This window comes from Aquarana catesbeiana, linkage group LG03 (genome assembly GCF_042186555.1).
Source record: "Aquarana catesbeiana isolate 2022-GZ linkage group LG03, ASM4218655v1, whole genome shotgun sequence".
Taxonomy (NCBI): Eukaryota; Metazoa; Chordata; class Amphibia; order Anura; family Ranidae; genus Aquarana; species Aquarana catesbeiana.
This window is the reverse complement of record NC_133326.1, coordinates 691,673,311-691,681,105: the sequence shown is the minus strand read 5'-3', so window position 1 is coordinate 691,681,105 and position 7,795 is coordinate 691,673,311. Positions and strand designations below refer to the sequence as shown.

The 7,795-nt window shown below is 43.2% G+C and overlaps 1 pseudogene; it reads left to right on the top strand.

Moving 5' to 3' along the window:
• The first annotated feature begins 3,390 nt into the window (after nucleotides 1–3,390).
• Nucleotides 3,391–5,909, top strand: LOC141134785 (olfactory receptor 11A1-like; annotated as a pseudogene).
• The last annotated feature ends 1,886 nt before the right edge of the window (nucleotides 5,910–7,795 follow it).

Here is a 7,795-nt window from a genome sequence, read left to right as displayed (position 1 = left end):
TTTTTTAAATGCCGACATGCTAGAAATGAAGCGACATCTGCGTCGCGGTGCTGTCGAAATGGTAACATATCGAAAGTACGAGCGATACACATTGCAGTTGTAAAATGCGAGTGAAAACGAAAATTTGAAATCACGGTTTAGTGACATGATATGAAAACGAAAAGTCCGACGGGACCTTACCTGCGACAGCCAAGCCAGACGCGTGGTACAACTACGAACAAAAACGCGGACTTCGAAAGTTTTGAGTACGGAATATCGAATACGGGAACTTGCGAGGCAAGAACTTGCGGACGCTGGTATATCGAATAGTCGGCCTGGTGACGTATATCGCGCACAGGAAACCGACAAGCACCACAGGTGAGCGGGCTGCTTAAGTACCCCCCCCGGGCTCCTCCCATAAATTCAGGCCACCATACTGGCCTTCCTACATATATATGTATATAAAATGTGATTTGAAAAGTAGTTTAGCAATGTTGAAGTCATATTTGTCTTTTGTACTTTTGTACGTCTTCCATTTTATGTAGAATTGTCTGTGTTTACATATGCTGATAAGTCAGCATGCCAACAATTTAGCTAGAAGGCCATTCTGGCCACAGGAGTGTATAGCCAGTACTCTGTAAATATGTCTTATCATCGTTTTTTCACAATGAAAAGTCATTTTGTAATGAAAAAGCTGCTCAGCTATTATATTCTCCACAATGGAATTTTGCCTCTTTGGCCAGGACTACCTCCACCTAAGCGTGTGGAGTTTCCAGGTTAAAGGTAATCGCAGGTTTGGTTAATGATCAAAATATTGATCAAAAGAGAGGAGACTGTAAAGGAAATGTGTGAGTTCTGTATACAATTGTATTCTATTTTATATGTATTGCACACTGCTCTCACTGTACACACGGCACTAATAATGTTTTCACTACATGTTTGCATTCTTTCAAGTCCTGATTAGAAATAGTCTGCCTGTTTATAATCCATTTTTGTTTTATAATGCTTTATATTATTATGTTATCACTACCCCTCTCTAACATTAGGTATTTATAATAATACCTGACTAATGTTCTTACACTTGTAATCTAATTTCTATTTTGTACATTCTATTTTATTCTTCAATGCAAATATTCTAACACAATGCATTATTTATTATATAATCTATCATAATATAATACAATCATACCTTTATTTTATTAACTCTTATTTATATAAGAAGTTTTAATGTATGTTTTGACTTTATCTTGTAATACTTGTTTTCTTACAGCACTGATTTATTGTAATTCATTGCAATCTATAATAATAAAAAAAATATTTAATGTTAAAAAAAGAAATAGTCTGACTATGTTACGCCCCTTGTTACCATACAAGTACTATTGTAATATTCATGTGATACCTACGTAATCATGTGTATAAAAACCTTCAATTGCGTCATAATAAAGCAGAAAAGTTATTTGGAAAGATGCTGAGCTTATCTTTTGTGTCTGTTCCCTACTGCAGCAGTTATTATTAATTTGGAACCACTAATCAATATGAGGATAGGAGTTGCCTATCTATAAAATTTCATATCAGTATGAATACTTTTTTAATGCACTGTATACTACAATAGTATGTTAAAAAAAAAAAAAAAATATATATATATATATATATATATATATATATATATATATATATATATATATATATATACACACAGTATCTGACAAAAGTGAGTACACCCCTCACATTTTTGTAAATATTTTATTATATCTTTTTATGTGACAACACTGAAGAAATGACACTTTGTTACAATGTAAAGTAGTGAGTGTACAGCTTGTATAACAGTGTAAATTTGCTGTCCCCTCAAAATAACTAAACTTAATGTCTAAACTGCTGGCAACAAAAGTGAGTACATCGCTAAGTGAAAAAGTCCAAATTGGGCCCAATTAGCCATTTTTCCTCCCCGGTGTCATGTGACTCATTAGTCTTACAAGGTCTCAGGTGTGAATGGGGAGCAGGTGTGTTAAATTTGCTGTTATCGCTCTCACTCTCTCATACTGGTGACTGGAAGTTCAAGATGGCACCTCATGTCAAAGAACTCTCTGAGGATCTGAAAAAAAGAATTGTTGCTCTACATAAAGATGGCCTAGGCTATAAGAAGATTGCCAAGACCCTGAAACTGAGTTGCAGCATGCTGGCCACGACCATACAGCGGTTTAACAGGGCAGGATACAGTCAGAACAGTTCTCGCCATGATCGACCAAAGAAGTTGAGTACACATGCTCAGTGTCATATCCAGAGGTTGTCTTTGGGAAATAGAAGTATGAGTGCTGCTAGTAGCTCTGCAGAGGTTGAAGGGGTGGGGGAGTCAGCCTCTCAGTGCTCAGACCATACACCGCACACTGCATCAAATTGGTCTGCATGGCTGTCATCCCAGAAGGAAGCCTCTTCTAAAGATGATGCACAAGAAAGCACGCAAGCAGTTTGCTGAAGACAAGCAGACTAAGGACATGGATTACTGGAACCATGTCCTGTGGTCTGATGAGATCAAGATAAACTTATTTGGTTCAGATGGTGTCAAGCGTGTGTGTCGGCAACCAGGTGAGGAGTACAAAGACAAGTGTGTCTTGCCTACAGTCAAGCATGGTGGTGGGAGTGTCATGGTCTGGTGCTGCATGAGTGCTTCCGGGACTGGGAAGCTACAGTGCTTTGAGAGAACCATGAATGACAACATGTACTGTGACATACTGAAGCAGAGCATGATCCCTCCCTTCGGAGATTGGGCCGCAGGGCAGTATTCCAACATAAGACCCCCAAACACACCTCCAAGATGACCACTGGCTTGCTAAAGAAGCTGAGGATAAAGGTGATGGACTGGCCAAGCATGTCTCCAGCCCTAAACCCTTTTGAGCATCTGTGGAGCATCCTCAAACGGAAGGTGGAGGAGCGCAAGGTCTCTAACATCCACCAACTCCACAATGTGAAGCTCTGGTGAACTCCATGCCCAAGAGTGTTAAGGCAATCTTGGAAAATAATGGTGGCCACACAAAATATTGTCACTTTGGGCTCAATTTGAACATTTTCACTTAGGGGTGTACTCACTTATGTTGCCAGCGGTTTACATATTAATGGCTGTTTGTTGAGTTATTTTGAGAGGACAGCAAATTTACACTGTTATACAAGCTGTACACTCACTACTTTACATTGTAGCAAAGTGTCATTTCTTCAGTGTTGTCACATGAAAAGTTTTAATAAAATATTTACAAAAATGTGAGGGGTGTACTCACTTTTGCTAGATACTGTATATATATATGTGTATATATTCATATGTATATTACCACAGTGCAGTGAACTCTCTTCTCCCTCTCATCATTATCCTTCTCTCCTTTTCATCCTCCTTCTCTCTTTCTTCTACTTCTTCTCCTTCACCTTCTCCTTCTCTCCTTCTCCTTCTCTCCTTCTCTCCTCTCCTCTTTTCTCTCCTTCTCCTTTCTCCCTTTTCCTTCCCCCTTCTCCTTCCCTCCATCTCCCTCCCCTCCTTCTCCTCCTCTCCTTCTCTCCTTTTCGTCTCTCCTTCTCCCTCCCCCTTCTCCTTCACTCTTTATCCTTCTTTTTTCCTTCTCCTCCTATTTTCCTTCTACTTTCCCCTTCTCCCTCCCTCCTTATCCTTTTCCCCTTCTCCTCCTTGTCTTCTCTCTTCACCTTCTCCTTCCCCCCTTCTTTCTTTCCCCCTGCTCTTTTTCTCCTTCTCTTTATCATTCTTCTCCCCTTTTCCTCCGCCTCTTCTGCCCCCTTCCTTCTTTCTCCTTCTCTTTCCCCCTTCTCCTTCTTTCCTTCTTCTTCTCCTTTTTTTATTGTTCTCTGCTTATTCTTCTTCTCTTGCTCTCTCCTTCTCCTTCTTCCCCCTCCCCTTCCCATTCTTCTTCTTCCTCTTCACCTTCTCCTTCGCCTCCTTCTTCTTCTCCTTCTCTTTCCCCTTCACCTTTCACCCTTTTCCTTCCCCCTTCTCTTTCCCTCCATCTCTTTTCTCCTTTATTTTCTTCTCTCCTTCTCCCCCCCCCCCTTCTCCTTCTTTCTTTCCTTCTCTCCTTTTCCTTCTCCTTTCTCCTTCCCTCCTTATTCTTTCCCCCTTCTCCGCCTCCTTTTCCTTCTCCTTCTCTTTCCCCTTCTCCTTTCACTTCCCCTTCCCCTCTACTAATTTTTTTTACTCACCTACAGCACATGCAATGAACAGGACACAGATTTTAGAAATAAAAATTCTTGGGTTTGGAAACCATCAAGATTATAATAAAAAAAATATTTTATTTTGATTCTACCTGGCAGTGGCGGGCCGTCTATAAGGGGCGCAGGGGCACTAATCTACATGCAGGGCGCGGGACACATGGATTTATAAGGGTTTTTTTTTTTAAGCACACGATTAGAGCCAATGGCTCTAATTGGCTTCAAAAAGGGGTGGGCTCGGGCGCAGAGCACTGCTGTCCACCTCCCGTGGGGGAGTAGCATTAGTTTGCCTCCCCTCCTCCCAAAATATTGAGCACCGGCCGCCACTGGCCCCTAGCATACTCCATGTAACAATATTAGGGGTTAGCACTGTGTCCCTTAGAAGCTATATTGTGAAGTATTTCTAGGTGTACGGAGGTTCAGCATGCATGGGGTGTCTTCTGTTCACTTTAATGTCCTATGACCGCTACCTGGCCATATGTAATCCCTTGTACTACACCACAATTATGGACCTTAAACTTTGTTTATATCTGGTTTTATGTTCCTGGTTATTGGGATTTGCTGTAACACACATCCCAGTATTGATCATGTAAACCTTGTGGTTCTGTGGTCCCAATGTGATTGATTATTTTTTCTGTGATTTTGTCCCTCTCTTGGAATTATCTTGCTCAGATGTATCTGTAGGGTGTTTGCCCTATCCAGTCTAGCGACATTTCTATCATTTGGGTTCATCACCTTCACGTATGTCTGTATTTCTTAGACCATCTTGATGAATACTTCAGTCACATAAGACAGAAAACCTTCTCCACATGTAGCTCCCACCTTGCCGTTGAGACTGTTTGCTGATGTGATGAAGATGTTTCAAAATCGATATTTTTTCTGACTCTAACTATTGGCACACCATATGTATCTTTTGAAACCCTTATCGTGGGGCACTATCTAATGTTATATCGCACATCGTGGTACATATATAATTTTCATCAACCAAGTACTACCTCATTTTGCCCCACCACAGTGGACTATTTAAAAAAAACTTCTCTTTGTGGACCAGATCTTTGTTCAATTTCGTCCAGCAAACATTCATCAGCAAACACGTCCAGGTTTTGTATTAGATGTGCACCTGTTTCTACATACAACAAGCCCCTGAAGAAAGGATCAATTCCTGAAACGCGTCGGGCTTTCTTCTCTTCTTTTCTCTTTTTCAAGGAGAGATCAAACTGTATTTGTACATTGACATTTGTATTCTTTTAGGAGACCATAAGTGTTGTTATTTTGTATTTTGACATCCCCTTGTCATTGTTGTCAGTAATGAGTCAGCTGCAACAATCTTATGCACTGACTTTTTAATCATTGACTAAATAAATAAAATATATCAGTTTTAAATTCACTGTTTCCTTTATGATTTTTTGTTGCCTTTAAAGTCCCAACCTCCCTATGGGGGACCCCCAATATGCAATTTTGTATTAGGGATGCTGGCAAAAACTCTGTCTACTTTTTAGTGAAATATCTAATTTAGTACCTTGCTGTTGTATGTATCTATTATGGCGCACTGTTTGCCATGTATGGCCTCAAGACAGCAATCTTTGGCCATGAAAAAGGTGGTTTCACTGATGTACACTGGGGTTACCCCATTACTGAACCCCATAATCTACAGCTTGAGGAACCAAGAGATCACGTTGGTCATACAGAAATACCTATCTGTGTGCAAGACAAGCTATAGAAATTAAGGTTAAATCGGCATTCCAGTCATACCCTCATTAAGCCTAAATCTATTCCCATCCCCCATGACTATTCTCTCTACTCTGCTTAAGAAAAGATGTCTTTACTTACCTATTCTTACGCTGCTTTGGTCCGGTCACATCTCATCATCGTCCGGTCACTTTCTTTCAACATGGGCTTCAGCGTAAAGGAGGGACAACCAACAATGGCTGCAGAGCCTGGGTAATGACATCTCCCATAGGCTTATTTTTGGGCAGCCGTTGCCGGCTGTACCCCCTCTACTCTGAAGCCAGCATTGAAAGCCGGTCATGTGACGAGACCAGAGCAGCTTCAGAATAGGTAAGTAGAGGCATCTTTTCTTTTACAGGGTAGATAGAATAGTCTTAGGATGGGGGTGGGAGTAGATGTGGGCGTAGTTAGGGTTTGACTGGAATGCCACTTTAATATTATGACATTGGTGACCTAAAAATCAGACATGCTGGGCATAGTAATGTTTTGGCTTTATAGGCAATGCCATAAGGTATGTTTAACTCATCTTCCCCTTTCCCCTCAGTTGCCATGGTCCCTGAGATATAGCCAAATTTATCCAAATTTTAGACCTCCTTAGAAGATCCCAGGACAACACATCCTGTCAATTCCACAGAAGCACACTACTACTCCTCCCAACTACAGGGAACTGTCATCAGCTGGAAGAGGTGGGGGGGGGGGGCAGGAGGGGAATGGGGAGAGGACTGGGATGAGGACCAACAGGAGGGATCCTGTGATAGGGACGGACATGAGGGATCCACTGCTAGGACTGTGATAGGGACAGACAGCAGGCAGTGGCGGCTGGTGTTTTTTTGGGGGGAGGGGGGCGGCCACCCTTCCCCCATGGGTGGGGGCCACCCATCCACCCAAACGACCACCCATACCCCCAAGCGGCACAACCCCCCCCCCCCCCGCTGTTTGCCAGTCGGTCCGGCACTTACCCCATAGTGGCAGGCAGTGTGGTGCAGCGGCTCAGCTCTAAGTCCTCTGCTCCATGGCGGCTTCCATCTCCTTCCCTCATTCTCCTAGTCATCCAATAGGATCACCTGTCCTTTCAGCCAATCGGGTGACCGGTGTCAAAACCAGCTTCCTGATTGGCCAGGAGGAGGATCAGTGTTACAACAGTGAATATTGATTCGCTGTTGTAACACACCTGGGTGGGTTCAGAGCGCACTCTCTGCGACCCGAGCCCACCCTATATTAAAGCCTATTAGAGCCTCTGGCTCTAATCGATGCTTCAAAAAAGCAGCCTCTCCTCATTGGAATGCATGCGCCGATGTCCTGAAAGGGGCCGGATGCATGGATAGGGGAGGCTGTGATAGACAGGGGGGGTGGCACCCAGGCACCCTTAATGGACGGGCCACCCCTGACAGGAGGGATCCTCTGCTAGAACTGTGATAGGGACCACAGTCACTGTTTAGCAGTGGTCCAGCATTGTAAAAGACATGAGGCTTTGTTTGAACTCCCCTTCACTACAGATATGCAGGCATATGTAGGGGCTTATTCACATGTGCTTTGATTTCTGAAGAGCGATCCGCGTTTGATCACTCTTTTAAGAGCATTTAAGAGGCAGTGAGGTGGCGCTGTATTGCCTTCACACTGCCTGTTTTAACCCCTTGAACTCTACACTGCATGCACTACCGGGTGCTTGCAGAGTGCTTCCATTTACTTGAATGGGTCATTTACATACGCATGTGTGTTTGAGCTTTGGGGTGCACAGTGGCGTAGCGTGGGGGGTGCGGAAGGGGCCGTGGCCCCGGGCGCAACATTTAGGGGGGCGAAATCCCGCGCCAGGCAGTGTGTGTCACTGCCGGCTCCGTTCCCCTAATGTTTACTTCCTGTGTCCCTGAGCTCATTTGCGGCTGGC